General features: G+C 39.6%; 2 protein-coding genes across 15 annotated transcripts in view; one reads left to right on the top strand and one right to left on the bottom strand.

Moving 5' to 3' along the window:
* Positions 1–16,668, bottom strand: part of MAPK8 (mitogen-activated protein kinase 8) — a 185,838-nt gene that overhangs the window by 45,602 nt on the left and 123,568 nt on the right. For 3 of the 10 annotated variants that reach the window (XR_013930378.1, XR_013930379.1, XM_080401693.1), the window contains exon 1: positions 18–11,426. The exons of 3 other annotated variants lie outside the window; for them this stretch is intronic. The gene's annotated coding sequence lies outside the window, so the exon portion shown is untranslated. Of the gene's footprint in view, positions 1–17; positions 11,427–16,668 lie in introns of those variants that run through there. 4 more of the 10 variants (XM_080401700.1, XM_080401692.1, XM_080401702.1 and 1 more) reach the window with 3 other exon arrangements.
* The window catches only part of FRMPD2 (FERM and PDZ domain containing 2), a 79,611-nt gene continuing 74,405 nt past the window's right edge, over positions 11,463–16,668 (top strand). For 3 of the 5 annotated variants that reach the window (XM_080401537.1, XM_080401539.1, XM_080401538.1), the window contains exon 1: positions 11,464–12,096. The gene's annotated coding sequence lies outside the window, so the exon portion shown is untranslated. Of the gene's footprint in view, positions 12,097–16,668 lie in introns of all 5 variants that reach the window. The other 2 variants (XM_080401536.1, XM_080401535.1) reach the window with 1 other exon arrangement.

Raw genomic sequence — 16,668 nt, 5'->3', positions numbered from 1 at the left:
GCCCGCTCCGCGCTCACCACCTCCCGCCGCCGCCTCCTGCCTCGGCCGCTGAGTAATGAGCCGGGGCCGGACCGCGCACACGCACCGCGCTCCGCCCGCCCGCCGCGGCTGCGGCTGCCCTCCCCCTCCGCTCGCCCCGCCCCGGCCCCGCGCGCGCCGCCGCCCCCTGCCCTCGGCTCCGCGCCGGCGCTGCCCCTCCGCCGCCTCGCCCCGGCTCGGGCCCTGCGGGGCTGCGGGGCGCGACCCTGCCGGCACCGCTTCGCTCTGCCTGCCCCGAATCCTGTCGCCTGGAGCTGTGCCTTTCCCGAACGGCATCCCCTCACCAGGCCTCCCTTCCTGCTGGGGCTTTCGTAAAGCACTGCCGACCCTCAGGCCTTTGCCATCACGCTCTCCAGTGCCCTGGCACCCGCCCCTCACGCTCTGGCATCGGTTTTTCTGCGGCTCCCAGCCATCGCCCCCGGCCCTGGCAGCCCCAGGCTCCCCGCTGCGTGCCTGGCGAGGCAGCGCTTTATCTCATTATTGGGTGTCTGGAGTGCTGTAACGTTTTCTTGTTCTGTATCTGCTCTGGCGCTGGGTTTCCTCTAAATCTTGAGTGCTTCTTTGTGGGATTCTGAGGCATTCATTACCATTGCCTTTGGCTCGTGGCACCTGACATCGGGTACTCTCTCCTCGGTTTTTCAATATTTTGTTTGGTATATATTATCGTCCTTTCTTTTTCTCTTTTCCCCAAGAATGTCCTGCTTAAAGATGAAAGGAGGCCTCTCGGCACCTTGAAGCCATGTCAATATCGTTGAAGCAACCCCCTTTGTATATTTTTACTACACAGTACAAAAAATGCCTTATAAGCAGTATTTAAAAATAAATAAAATCTGCTAGTTAGGCACAGGGCACTGTAAAAATGGACATTCCTCATTTAATTCATTGTCAAACAATTGAGTGGCCTATGTCACATTTTGGAATATGCCAAAGATTACACTGAGATTGTTGCTGCTAGCAGATTTTAGCCATCTGCATGGCTAAACAAGCATGGATCTTTACATGGTAAAGGTGGTGCTTCAGAATATTCCAGTTCTGGGACAGCCCCAAAACTGAATTAGCCAGTTTTCTGCTTTGAGGCCTTTTCTTGTTGTGGTATGCTCAACCAAAGCCAGACATTGTGTTCCCCTCTATGTTTATGTGTGCCAAAGGCAAAGTTCAGCTGGCAGAAGGTACAATATGAATCTCGACAATACATTGCAGGCAAAATTTAATCTGGGTAGGTCATATTCATCTTCACCAGCAGATTAAACTAGCCCTGCTGATTTTGGCTCATGCACGTCATTGCACCTTCAGATGTTCCTTTCTACTGGCAAACTGACTTCCGCTGTTAACCTCTGGTGTCCTCTGCACAGCAAGAAACAGGTGAGGTGACATCATGTTCAGGCAGTTCAGTTATTTGCAGCCAGACCCATGGCCTTAGAGGTCACTGAGGTTACTCCTTGATCTTTTGGGGAGAGTTACTGTTCCTGCTCACCCCATGTGAAGTAAGACTGCATTGAGATTTGCAAGCGAAAAAGGACCATAATTCCTTTACAGTATAAAATGGTGTTTTGCTTAGGCTCCAGGTTTGTCACGTTTCTTTTTCAGGGCATAATCAAATTCTCATTAAGATTTTATAGTTTACAAAGTTGACACTTTTAAACAGATATGTATTTCTAAGTGACTTTTTAAAACTAGTCCTCACAACCATGTACACCATCAGCATCTATTGCCATCTTGCATGTAGGGCTGCTAAGCAACAGAAATAATGATGCAGAAATTAGACAAGATCAGACTGGTGTTGTTGCAAAGCATGATGAAGAGCATTATATATTTTAATAGGGGCTCCAAAATATGTAAAGATTTTATGAAGGAAAACTGTGAAAGGAAGCTAAGCATTTCATACTGTAAATTTGCTACTTACCAGTATAATGGTTTTAAAAATAAAAAAAATATGGTAAATAGGCTTTAAAGTTCCTGTACACTATGCAAAATATACAAGACATAGGAATAATACCTCTCTAAGTAAGGGCAAAGGTTTCTTTGAATGTGTGTATAATCAATTTTTCCAAATCAAGTCCCTATGTAAGAAAATAAAACTTTGACCATGTCATTCAGCATCACTACAGTATTGTTTTCAAAACTGCTTTGCAGAATTATTTTCTTACAAGCAGAATGGTTATACTCATACATTGCATAGGTCTGGGCGGAAACTGTGTTCTGGATTCCCCTGGCTGATGTCCAAGAAAACACAAAACCTGATGCCCATGAAAGTAAACGGGTATTTTGCAATGGAATTCAACAAACCCAGCATTTTTCTCTGGACTCTTAACAGATTAGAAGGATACAGTAGAGAGCAAAGAGTATGGTTACATTACAACAGAACATACACACAAGCATACAGGAGATTCATATTTGTTCGTAGAGTATCAGTAGCAGAAGAGGGAAAAAATAGTTCTGCAGAAAAATATGAAGAGAGAAGACTACACAAGGAAGCATTGCTACTGGGCAGGGGCCAAGGTCTTTGCAGCAAGGGCTCTCAGGCTGTGGCCCTGCTGAGGCCACAGAATGGTATAACTCGGCAGGATTTTCGATGACAGGTTTGACAATAAAGGTGTGTGGTGGCCCATGAGAAAGCCTGAAAGCTGGTAAGGGTCTCCTGGCAAAATAATGGGAATCACCAACCTCAGAACTTGAATTTTCCTTTCCAAAATAAACACAGAATTTTATATATAAGCAGAATCTGATGAGCAGTTTTATTTAATAATAGAAACTCCAAAATTAATTAATGAACAATCTAGAACATGAAAATCATTCTCTGCTTACACGTAATTGTTAATCATTCTGTTACCTCCTCAGTTTTGTTGTCCATATAGCATTAGTCTTGGATTTGGACTGCTCCTTAAAATAAGCAGCTGTTGAGTGTTTAAAAGATACTTTTCTTTTAAAAGTGCAGTAAAATGTGAATTTTGCCAAAATACTGCAAGCTTTCTTACTTCCATATATTGGTATAAACGTATGTTTCTGAAAATTATATTAAAACGTCTGGGTTGAGCAGTCATGAAATTGCATTACAAATGTAGTTTTATAATATTTTTATATTTTCATTAAGGTTCTATCAATTGCCACACTCTCGGTAGTAAACATGGTTTTAACATATTGATGTTTATAAACTGCAAAGCAAACACTTCAGGCTGAAATCTTTGGAGTCAAGGCAACAGATCTGAGTATTTGACCCAAACTTTGATGTACAAAACTCAAAATGTCAAAAATTAGAAACTATAATACAAAATAACAGGCCCAAAGCTATATGGAGTAGTCATTTTTGCCCACAAAACATCCATAGTAAAGAATAATGATCTATTTTTGCACCAAAATGGAGTAGCATAATACACATAGTAACTCAATATGCTTCGGCTGAGGGGGACTGTAGTCTATAGACTATAGACACAAGGTGGCAACTGCTTAAACCACAATAGCTGTTTTTCAAGTAAATATCCCATTATGCCTACAGTCATTTTTAGACAAGCTGAAAATACAAACAAGATATTCTAGGCATGTGCCCTTGCAGAACTGCTTTGCTGCTCTGCAGACTGAAGAGGAAAGACCTGTCACGTCAGGAGAGGTGCTGGAGCTAAGGCAGCCCGATCTGCTCCCCGTATAACCACCGACGCAATGATGCACTCTTTAGATAGCTGCGCTGCTTACTGGGTGCTTGCATCAGGGATGGCACCAAGAGGCTACCAAGCCTCATACAGTTCACTGCTGTTGTTTCACATGGGCACCAGTGATACAGCCAGGAGCCGTCCGAGGAGTATCAAGAAGGATAACAGAGCCCTGGGAATGGCAGTAAGGGACTCTGGACTGTAAGTAGTTTTTTCATCAGTCCTCCCAGGCAAAGGGAAGGTGTTTGAAAGGGCCAGTTGAATCTGGTGAATCAACAAATGGTTTTGGGACTGGTGCCACTGCCGGGGGTTCGGCAGAGAAACCGGTCTACTGTGGGCTGATGGGGTCCATCTGTCAGAGAAGCAAAAGAGCTTCTTCGGTCATAGGCTTGCCAAGATGGTGAAGAGGGATTTAAACTAAAGTTACTGGGGGAGGGGAACCTGAATCCATCCCACTCCTACCAGTTTGATGCCAGTGCCAGCAGTAGATGCCCAGAGCGTGGAGAAGGATCACAGGTCACCAGGAGAGCACCTGAAGAGCAGCACAAAGGAATTCCAGGCACTCCAGCCAGTAAGTCATCTTCATGGGGGGCCCAACTTAAATGCCTCTATACAAATGTACAGAGCATGGGGAATAAACATGAGGAGTTACAGACGTGCACGCCTTGCGGCTACGATCTTATTGGAATCTTATAGAGAGATTTGGTGGGATGGTTCCTATGACTGGACTGTTGGACTGGAAGGATACAGACTCTTTAGGAAGAACAGGCAGGGGAAATGAGGAGAGGGTGTCACCTTCTATGTCAATGACCAGCTGGAATGCATGGAGCTCTGCCTGCGGACAGATGAGGAGCTGACCGAGAGCTTATAGGTCAGGATTAAAGGGAGGGCAGGGACAGGTGACATTATAGTGAGTTTCTGCTACAGGTCATCCAACCAAGAAGACCAAGCAGATGAGGTCCTCTATAGACAGATTGGAGCAGCCTTACATTCACAAGCCCTGGTCATCATGGGGAACTTCAATCACCCCCATATCTATTGGAGGGAAAACACAGCAGGGCGTAAGCAATCCAGGAAGTTCCTGGGATGCATTGATGATAACTTCCAAGGAGCCAAAGAGGAGAGATGCTAGGCTGGACCCTGTACTCATCAACAAGGAAGTGCTGGTGGGAATGTGAAGCTCAAGGGTAGCCTTGGCTGCAGTGACCATGAAACAGTGGAGTTCAAGATCCTTAGGGCACTGAGGAGGGCAAACAGCAAGATCACTGCCCTGGACTTCAGGAGAGCAAACTTTGGCCTCTTCAGGGATCTGCTTGGTAGGGTACCATGGGTAAAGCCCTGGAGGGAAGAGGGGCCAAAAAAGCTGGTTAATATTCAGGGATCACCTCCTCTAAGCTCAGGAGCGATGCATCACAACAAAGAGGGAGGCAAAAATGCCAGGAGGCTTGCACGGATGAACAAGGAGCTCCTGCACAAACTCAGACACAGAAAGGAAACCTACAGAGGGTGGACACAAGGACAGGTAGCCTGGGAGGAATACAGAGCAATTGTCTAAGCAGCCAGGGATCAGGTTAGGAAAGCTAAAGCCCTGACAGAATTAAATCTGGCCAGGGATGTCAAGGGCAACAGGAAAAGCTTCTATAGGTACATTGGTGATAAAAGGAAGATTAGGGAAAATGTGGGCCCTCTCCAAAAGGAAAAAGGAGACCTGGTTACGGGGGATATGGAGAAGGATGAGGTACTCAATGACTTTTTTGCTTCAGTCTTCATTGGCAGGTGCTCAAGCCATACTACCAAAGTCACAGAAGGCAAAGGCAAGGACTGAGAGAATGAAGAACCACCCACTGTAGGAGAAGATGAGGTTTGAGACCATCTAAGGAACCTGAAGGTATACAAGTCCATGGGACCTGATGAAATGTGTCTGTGGGTCCTGATGGAAGTTGCTAAGCCATTGTCCATCATATCTGAAAAGCTATGGCAGTCCAGTGAAGTTCCCACTGACTAGAAAAGGGAAACATAACCCCCGTTTTTAAAAAGGGAAAAAAGGGAACTACAGGCCAGTCAGTCTCACCTCTGTGCCCCGCAAGATCATGGAGCAGATCCTCCTGGAAACTACACTAAGGCACATGGAAAATATGGAGATGACTGGTGACAGCCAGCATGGCTTTACTAAGGGCAAATCACACCTGACAAATGTGGTGGCCTTCTATGACAAGGTTACAGTGATGGTGGATAAGGGAAGAACAACTGATGTCATTTACATGGACTTGTGCAAAGCATTTGATCCTGTGCCAAACAACATCCTTTCTTAAGCAATCTTCAATAGATTGCATTGCCAAAAATTTAATTTCATGGGACTTCTTATGCTCAGCCACCTGTGCAAGCATGCAGCCACTGTAATTCTATCACTTATTTCTTTTAGACATTTATAGATCATCGTCACATAGGCACCTAGGTAGCTTGCAGCAGTGAAAGCTGTCTTCTGGAAATTAAGCAAATTAACAAACCTCACTAATTATTTCATCAAGAAGAGACCAACAGGAACTGTGGGTATTCAGAGGGCCCAGTTTTTCCACATTAAGGCTTGACAAGGCACAACCAGGATCAACATCCATTTCCTCTTATGAAAATAGGTTAATAAATATTGTTTGCTAAGGGAGATAGATATGGAAAGAAAACCCAGACTTTGAAACATTTTAGCAAATTTCAGAAGTGATACAAATGTTTACGTGAAATAAAGATGTTTGGCAATAATATCTTTTCTTAAACATTTTTTTTTGCCATTAGTTGTGGCACAGAAGCTGCATTTCACATAAGAAAGTTAAATGGAAATTTGCTAGAAACTAATTACAACCAAACCCATATTAACTGACATAATACAGCCTAAAAAAGTGTACAAAGAAAAATGAAGCAAGAATCACACATTCTACTTGTTGATAAATACAGCTGATGTTACAATGTTTAATTCTAATAATGAAATAGAAAAAAAGAAGTTAATAAAAGAAACATTGTAACAGGTAGATTTTTTAATGTAATTATGTCTTGAAAAGCAGTATGAAATTAACTTCAAGTTACTAGCTGGAGGGACCTCTTTTAATGGAACTAGAAACAGTAGTTGCCAAATGTTGTTTCACACTTTAATTCTGACTATTAGCAAATAATGATGAACTGGGGTAGATATTCTTTTTCAGTAGTAACCAAAATGAATTGAGCACTTGCTAGCTTGAGCAAATGTAACAGAAGGCAAGCAGCCACCATGGGGCACCATGCGACAGGTTATAAATGTTAACATGAAGGTAGGGCCATGTTCATGGCTAAGGGATATGAAGCTCAGTAAAAACGACATTTCTGTATGTCTAGTCAAGAGACTGTTCTCTGAAATATCATTAATACTATTAACCCCTTCTTTGCTGATCCTGAAAAGCTATTTCTGAGCAGCCATAATTCCATGTACAGCCAGTTTATACTAATAGGTATACCAAGTAAACAGGCAGCAAAGTATGTAGAATCATTAGACAGTCAGCCAACTAGAAATTGTTTGTGGAGGGAAATGTAGTTTAACTATTAGAAAATAGTGTTTATGGTATCACGTGCCTCATATTTCTAAACACTGACATTAACACAGCATTCGGTGTTCTTTATTTATATTACTATTCAATTGAAATTTTTCACGGGCAAATTTAGGAAAAGTTCTTGTGGTTTGGCATTATCTGAGGACAACATTAGACAGTGGTTCACTGGGCTGGATTGTGGCAATGTATTCTACCTAAGTCACAAGCACGTTGTTGTGGTTTCCCTACTGGGGAAAGATTGATTGTAAATGTGTGCAGCTTTTCAGCTGCGGGGTTTAGTTAAGCAATCTGCCAAACATACTTCTAATTTGTATCTGTACCTCACTCCTGTCTTTCTAAATCACATACTGACATGCCTGATCTCCCTTCTTGCACACTTATCAATGAAGTCTAAGTATTTGGCTTTCTAAGATTAATTCCAGAGCAAAAGGCATTTCCAGGATTCATAACAAGGCCACAGGGACTTTTTTATCAGCTGTCTCCCTCTTGTTGTTGTAACGTGGTCATAGTTGGAAAAGCCCTGTACCATCCTTTGTTCACGGTTTGTTACATGGGACCATTCAAAGTGACCAGAAGTGGGTGACCTTACACTGAACAACACCACTGACAACTCTGGTGCTGAACTCAGGGGGATACCAAAGGCAAACTTTCAGCTATGTTCTCTCCAACCAGCATTCAATGTACGTCAGCCCTGAATTTGCTCATTGCGTCCTTCTGGTTAAAAAAAGACTTATCAGGAATGCACCAATTCTTGTCAGAGTTTTAAAATTTCAACTTCTAAATGCAAACACCTCCCCCATCTTAGTAAATGTGTCATAGATTATCTCTGAAAAGAGCTAGAAAATGACTGTATTTCAAATGAAATTGGTCAACATCAATTATCTGACATCCTGTCTAAATGCCTTATTAAGATCCCATACAAAAACTAATGACTTCTGAATGTAGTTTTGAAAAACATCTAAATGTGGGGACTTTGATCTAAATGGTAGGTAGAAGAACAGAGATAACTTAGCTTTATCTCTTTTGATTTGTTTTTTTATTATGAACTGACCAAAGCATTTTGAAGACAATTAATAGTGCGTATTAGGTCTATACTACACACTACTAACCAGTAAACTACACTGGTCAGAATAAGGAGGATAACTGCAATAGCAAATTATTCCCCTTGGATGAAACTGTACCTCTTTGTGCTAGTTTGGTGCCTGTACACATCTCTGCATTGCAGAACACTACCCTGTGACCACTTACATACAGTCATTTTAGGATTTTGGAATTCTGAATATTTAATCACTTCAGCTATTGTAGAGAAAAATTACTTTCACTCTATAAATAAAGTGTTAACCTGATATATACGGGTATATCTGAATGTATGCAGGTTTCATTGTGGTGGTGAAGAGCAAATCAATATATATTTTTTTTTGCTTTCTCTTGAGAGAAAAGAGATCCCCCCCATCCCTGCCCCACCCCCCCTCCCCAATCAGCATCCACATCATTGCAGAGCAAAATGGCTATTTTAAATGAAACTATACATGGAGTGTACACATGGAATTCCATCACCATATTCCAGAAACGTTTAAAGAAGTTTCACTCTCTTTCCTCAGAGTAATGGCCTGAACTTACAGTTATTTAGAGAGTAACTCCATTATAGTCTGAGTGCATTTGGCATTAAACAGTGTCAGTTTGCACTTCATATCATTAATTGCTAGCTTCACACCCTCTCTCCTTGTATCCCAGAAAGATGCATTGGAGGATGTATCATAGGAATATTGCTCCTCATTGAATTACTCATGGGATCAGCAGAGCTGCAAGCAGGTATCACAAACATGAGCCACTTGCCCAATCACATTTTATTGCCTCACATCACTTTTCAAAAGCAGTGTAAGAAGCAAAAGCAAATTAAACATATTGTATTAAAAATGATATTTTATCTAATCCATTCATAGAAGTTTCTAAAATTTAGAAACTCCCTGGAGTTTGATCAAGCCTTTGCCACCTATTGTTCTTAAGGAAAACCAGTTACTGTCACAAGTGGCAGGTAAGAGTCATGGTGCCTTCCTGCCCCATTCAAACACAAACTTGAAAACAAATCCCAAAACACCTCCATTCACAGTTTGGTGGGGGTTTTGTTATTAACTTATGAATTATGTCTTAAACAGTAACAGGCTGTTCAGATACATTTGTTCAGCTTTTAATTTTATATTAATTTCCATCCTTTCTTTGCATCTTGCTTACATATTGGCCCCTTCTCTTTTTCTTCAAAACGGAGATCAGGGCCACACAAATCACAGCTGATTCCCATTAAGATATTGCTGTGACATAGCCCTGACAGCAAAGACTAGAACAAAAGCATAGACTCACAACCCTACACTACTTTGCTAAACTAAATATAGATGACTGGACTAAATCCAATCTGCTTAGAAACCATTATGGAAATAAAACTTTAATTTGTATGTGTAGCGGGCACGGGCATGACGCATGGAAGTTCATTATCAGAAGTGTTTAGGTCCTGTTGTATGACTTGAGCAGCTTTAAAACAAAAATGGATATTGAGTGATTTTCTGAAAGCTCAAGTGAGCTCCATTTACCTCTGACAGCTCAAGCAGTTTTTGATCCACTCCATGGGACTCTGAACTAAAACCAGTTAAAATTTAACATAAGCGCTGTGAGTCTTCTCTGTTTAAGAAACCCCATGCCTGACCTGTGGTTGTAGTTTTGACAGCTTGCTTGTACCACCGTCAGCTGAGAAGGAAATAATAATCCTCACCTTTATGTAAACTTTAAGAGCTTCCCACACTTCAGCTTCTGTGGGATAAAAAGGCATTAATGTAAGAGAATAATTGGATTCTGACCATTGCCAGTTCTCAGAAATCTGGACTGAATATACAGGAGATCCTAAGCCTCCATGCAGCAGTTCCTTCACTGGGATAAAGTCTTTCATCTTGTTAACCTTATTTCATAGTGATCAAGTTATATAAAATTTGCCACAATTATATATATGTCATCTTTACACAGTAAGGATTTAATAGGTGGTTAGAATGAATGCAACTGAAGCTCTCATACTGTCTCTTTTGAGGTTATGAATCTGAAATATTACTTTGGTTCACATCAATATAATGTGAGTAATTTTCTAAAATAGCTGTTTTCAATGACTATTTAGAACAGAGAAGGAACCATGGGTGAGAATTTGATTTCACAAATCTGGACCCGTTGCTTACACCAACAGAACTACTACAGGTTTGCCTCGGGCCCAAGTTTTCATGAGAAGAATGATTGAGTCTTTTCTTAAAGCAATGGAGCATAAAGCATTTAGGAAAATTGATTAGTTAATCAAACCAACATTTCTACCTGATTTAATGGGAACATATTATGGAGGACAAGAATCAAGTCTTAACATCCAAGGAAGGACAAGACCTTAAGAAGAACATGGCTGAGAGTCAGCTGATAAATCAAACAGTATGAGGATCTAGGGTAATGACGATCTCAGCTTCTGGTGGTAAAACAATCTTGAGTTGTGTTTACCATAGACATGGACAGCAAAAGAGATGGTTGCTTGATATGAATATTTTCTTGTAGCTTTTGGCCTTTTGTATAATACTGTATTTTCTGTCATCCAGTTTTTGAGGGTCTTTAAAAATAAAATCCTGTCTGCTCTATCTAAATACTAACATTATTGTAAAAGTGGATATTTGCCACTGCAATTCATAACATAATATCGATAAGTTCTGAGGTTTTTTGTTTTGGGTTTTTTTTTTGGAAGTAAATGAATTAATTCAGACTTTTTGGACTCAATGGGACTTCTATTCAGCTCAAACCAGAAGAAAGCTGTTTTGAAGATTGAAGGAATAAAATAGAATGCCAAGAGTAGCAGAGCTGGGAAGAATGAAGGAACAATTAATGTGAAGAGCTTACTGAATATGTCCAATAGAACTTTCCTTTTTTTTGTTTTGCTAAGTTTTTTTTTCTCTTCACTTTCTTATGCCCAGCTTACAGTTGCCCTGCAGTATCCCATGAGCTCCCTTTGCCCTGCTCTGAGCACAGCTGTACCCTGCAATAATTAACCAGAATTTTTCAGATTGAGCAATATTAAACAAAACATGAAATTCCCTTCTTTCAGTTGTTTTTTCTGCCAGACAGACCCACCAAAATCTTATCCTCATTGTTTATTGAGTCTGAAGGATTTTACTGCTCATAAAAGACACACTCACCCCCTTAGACCTTCAATCTCTGCTTTGGTGTAGTGCTTCTCTCTGGATTGGCAGGGGACTGAAAGTGACATCAGTCTACAGGGTTTTAGATCTAATGCTCCCGTGTGCGTCAGGTAATCCAATTGAGTTCTTATATGTCGACGGACCCAGAGATTTATATTGAGCCACTTCCTAAAAGCTGGCTCTTATTACCTAGTGGGTGAACTACCAAAAAAAAAAAGAAAAGAAAGAAAAAAAAAAAAGGGTGGAGGGTAGAGAAAAAGAAAAAAGAAAAGGAAGGAGTGTAAACAGCCTCAGCAGACATGACTTTGCCCTCAACTTCAAACCAGGAGCTGCTAGGCTTGGCTTGCAAGCAAGAGAAGGAGCCTTACTGTTTATTTGCTTAGCCACTTGCCAGACTACACAGTGCTTAGTTACAAGATATAAACAAAGCAGTAAAAAGAGAGAAAGGAAGAAAGCCAGAAAGCAGAAGGAAAGGAAGAAAAAGAAAGAAAAACCAAGAAGCAAAAGACCAAATAAATCCTGAATATGTTTTATGTGACATCTACAGCTACGATGATCTAAACAGTCAGTATTGGGCAAAAATATAGAAGATTTCAGACTATTCTGGATGCATCATCTGTCCAACTTGTACAGGTAGGTTCTTACATATCTCTCTTAATTGCTTTATCTATTAAATAAGTATCAAAGCATTCACCTTCTTGAGTTTGCACAACAGTATCTAATATTTACCCTGTTGGTGTCTTTTACATTAAAACTAATTTCATTTCTCTCAGGTCATTAGCTAATTCTGATTAGAAGGCTGGTTGCTTGTATAAAAAATTATAATATAGAGCTGGTCAGACTGTGGTCCACAGAATGTTAGTATGTTAGTGCTCAGACCCTCCCGCCTTCTGTAGTTAGAAACATTCACCTATGACAGAATTTCACTGATAAAAATTCAGAGAACCTTAGCCTATTTTTACGTTCTATTGAAGGAAAAGGAATAGAAGGCACTAAATTGTTACTGCTCTTATGGCAGGGATAAGTCTTCATTTGTATAACACATTCCACATGATTCTGGAAAATGTGTTTCAGTACATTATTTATTCATGGATTTATAGTGAGTACTATTATTTAGGAAACAGCATGGAACTCCAAACAGTAGAAAGATTACCAGTGATTACCACCTGGGACTAAAGTCTCAACTAAGAAACTGGTTTCCTAATTTCTTCTCTACTGCTCTCTAATGTGTTTTCAGGCAAGTCCCTGGATTACAGTTTGCAGTTTCTAAAATAAAAGCAGCCTTATTTTATGGAAGGTTTAGCATATGCTTTGTAAACATTACTGATTTAGAAATTTTTAGATGGACATTCCAGAGGAATACAAAAAATGGTAATTTACTGTTTACATCTAAAGTGGATCAGTAATGAGAGCAAACTGCACCATCCTCAGTGAGGTGATAAAAGAAGGCACTGAGACTTTCTCAGGTGATACAGCCAGTCAGCATCAGAATCAAGACCAGAAGCTTTGGTTATCTCTCTCCACTGCAAACAAAGGTCTAACAATAACACTTTCAGGACTCAAAAAGTAGCTCTAGAGTACCTGTGTAACATATTAACAACAGGCAAACCACAACAGCATTGACTACAGTAGGATTAGCTGCTTGAGAAGCTAAGGAGAGACTTTGGGAAGCTTGGACAGTATAGGCTAAAATCTTAGCTTAGTCTTTACTTTGAAGTAAAGAGGAAACCGGAATTTGGCCCTGTAAGTCTGATTCTGTGGGATGCTGAATTTGTTTTCTCTTGGCATCAGTAACATTTTTTGTCTTTGAGGAACATTGTCCATAGATCTTAGAAGTCACATCTTTTAACACCCTTACCCCTCAGCTCATGAAATTCATTACAGAGCGGCACATAACCACACTGTTCAGGTAATCAGATTTCAACTCCTTCCTTCAAAAATTAGACTTTTTGAAGACTGGCCCAACCCATGAGAAGTTTGTGATTTCCTGGCAATGAAATATGGCTCACTTCAGCAATGAAACTTATCCCCCTTGAGTGCCGAATACTTTGCAATAGTCTGGTTAATTCTCCTATTGATTAAAGTGTACGTTTCTAAGAAAGGAAATAAAAAAAAGAAATTTACATTAGAGGGTGAAAAAATACTGTAAAATGAAGGATGTATCATTACAGCTATAACTTCTGTGGTATAATCTTTCTAAGGAAAAGTCATGCTTTTGCAACAAGGCAACTCCCTTATAGACTTGTTAGTGTTTACAGATTGGGCTCTGCCTCTCTACTTTATTTAAACAGAATTTTTTAACATCATTTTAAGAGTTTCTTCAAATTATAAATCCATAAATTTCCACCCCATATTTCAGAGTTGAATTTCATACTTAATGAAATCCATCTCTCTGGTATGAGGAATGCAGTGTATTCTCTCCAAAATTATAACAACAAGTGTATAATGAGTCACAGTATAAAATCTGCATATGGAATATATGTGAATAAATCAGGTTATGATTTAAGTTAATTTTAAACCAGTTCTTTCAAAAAATGTGCTCTTTTCAGTCTCTTCCACATTTTCATACAGCTAAAATGTATTGGCATTTTATGGACAAGCAGCACTGAAATATAGTAGGCTGTACTTAAGCAAAGTAATTAGCAATCATCCAGCTTTTTATCTAGTTATCATGCTTATATTTCCAGGTAAAAAAACATGTCATGAGTGACAGCATGTATCAAGCATTGCCTTTAAATATATTAAAGGATTACTGTATTGGCCCTAAGATGCATTATATACACAAGAAGTTCAGACTTTAATTTAGATATTTTTAAAAGTCTAAAGTACACTGTGATGGCATCTAATCTCCCCAGATTATTTCCTTTTTTATTTCTCTAAAATATTCATACAGTTATAATTCAGATATTAATTACATTTATTTTCAATACAGTTTTTCTGTACTTCCCCTAATATTATCAGTAATAGTCATCAGTTTGATGATAGCAACAACATTCACTTAATTCAGTTTTAACTACATTTCAATATTTTTTGAGAATTAACTATTTGAGAATTTACTTAGGTTTTCAATTTCAATAGATGAATAGTGTCTATAAACCCAATACATTTAGTAGTCATTTCTTACTAAATACTTTCTATACTACAATTTTATAAGCTTCATCTGTTTTATGGAAGAGTACTGTTCTTCAAAAACAAAATATAACCTGAAGTATTAAACCAGAACTGTCATCAACACAACAGATGCAGTCAGACCCTATCCAAAGCTTGCAGTTACAGACTGAAGTGATCATCTTTCCTCTGTAGGCCATCGCATGTTACAGTTTTGTGGATTGCTGTGAATCAGATGCAAAACAAAACAGGTTTAAGGTTCTCACTGACACCCAGTTTGGTTCCAGTTTCCAGTGCTTCTTCAGTATCTCCTAAGTACCTAGTCCTGATTATCTTGGACACCAACACATCTCAAAATCTCCATATAGTATTCCAGATTAAAGGGTTTGGATTTTTTTTTAAAGAAGCAAATAACATGCAGCCTGGAGCAACAAAAGATTGTGATCCTCATGTGAAAATTGTTCATTTAAGAATATTTAAGTGTAGACACTCTTGAGTGGGGCAAAATTATTTCACTGATCTCAAACTCTCCATAGCGACCCAGAATCAGTTTAATACATATGTACCATGCAATAAACTTGTGTCTCTATAAAAAGCAAGCCCTATCTTCCCATTTCAGTTCAGAATTTATTTTGTACCTCAAATATTTAATCTGTACCTATAGTACGATAATCTTAAATTTCAAAAAAATCTCTAGATTCACATTTATAATTATATAATATTTAAGTGCATAAAGGAGATCAGTTAAGTATCTTCCTGGAGATACCTCCTACACAATGCAGAGAGGTGATTCTGGCCCTGGTTCAGGTTCATACCAAACACGGTCCTCGCCACCACAACTCAGGGAAGTCAGAGGCAGTGAGACTGATGCTAGTGCATCCATTCCTTCTGCACCTGTGACTTCAGATATTGTTCTGCCTTCGTCATGTCACATCAATGTGCTGTTAGGCTTGGGACAGACTGTAAATTCTGTAAATTTATTTTGGAATTATCAGTGATGATTTCAAAACTATAGCTCAATCCAAATGATAGTATTGGCCCTATTTTTAATCCCCCTGATTTTGTATTCAAGTTTGATTTACTGCACAGCAATGCCTGACATAGGCTGCAAGAACTTTTCTTAGGGTATTTAGAATACTTGATACTAAAAAAGCATGTGTTTTGCCCTTAGATATTATTTATGTTTTAATTTACTTTTACTCTTCAGTGGATTTTCAGTCCCTTTTGATGAAGTTTCTGAACTCTTGTGTCAAAGATATAAAGACACAAATTCATCGCTCAGCTACTCTTAAATATAAGGCACCTCAAAGCTATGTTACTTTAAGTTATTAATCTTTGAGGGGTGGAACCACAGAGGAAAGTCAAGAGACAGGATAGACAGACTGATTTTATCTAAGTTGAAGTCCTCACCTGAGTGTGTTCAAAAATTACATTACTTGATATGGTAATTAACACATTGTCCAGCACCTCATATCAAGTGAAAGGATGCTGACTAAAAATGCATTTTTCTAGATGCTCTTCATTCTAAAAGATCTTTAAGAATTAGCAAGTCTGTCTTGCTCATCTGTCTGCTATGGACCCCTTTTCAGCCCTTAAAATCAGTCTGTTAGCCCTCCCACACCCTAGGAAAATGTCACTTCAAATTCCTATCTTTCCTGTCATTTGATCAGCTTCGATTTGAAAGCAGAATGCTAGATATCTTGCAAAATAGCACCTGAGGTCCTCTGGCTAAGTCTCTTCTTTCTAATAGTCCCCCTACCCACCCACCCACTTCACCACTTCATCTTCCTGCCACTGATACAAGAAGTTTTGCCTTTGACTATACTGAAGCAGGATTGTGTCCCCTTGGTTTTGGTCATTCATTTACAGGAGGTGCTTTTAGACTGTCAGGCAGCACCTGAGGCCTACATGGGACTGCTAGACATAAATCAGAAATTAGAGTACAACAGCTGAAAGAGCTAGAAGGCTAAAAAACCCACTGTATCCAGAGAAAATTGGCTAAAGACCATCTTTTTATAGACTTGTGTATAGTTTTATTGATGTGTCCTTCAGTGCAGCACTAGAAGAAATAACTGCTGGTCTCTAAAGTTGCCTTTG

Source organism: Falco punctatus (assembly GCF_963210335.1).
Source record: "Falco punctatus genome assembly, chromosome: 9".
Classification (NCBI taxonomy): domain Eukaryota; kingdom Metazoa; phylum Chordata; class Aves; order Falconiformes; family Falconidae; genus Falco; species Falco punctatus.
This window is presented reverse-complemented; position numbering and strand designations above follow the sequence as displayed.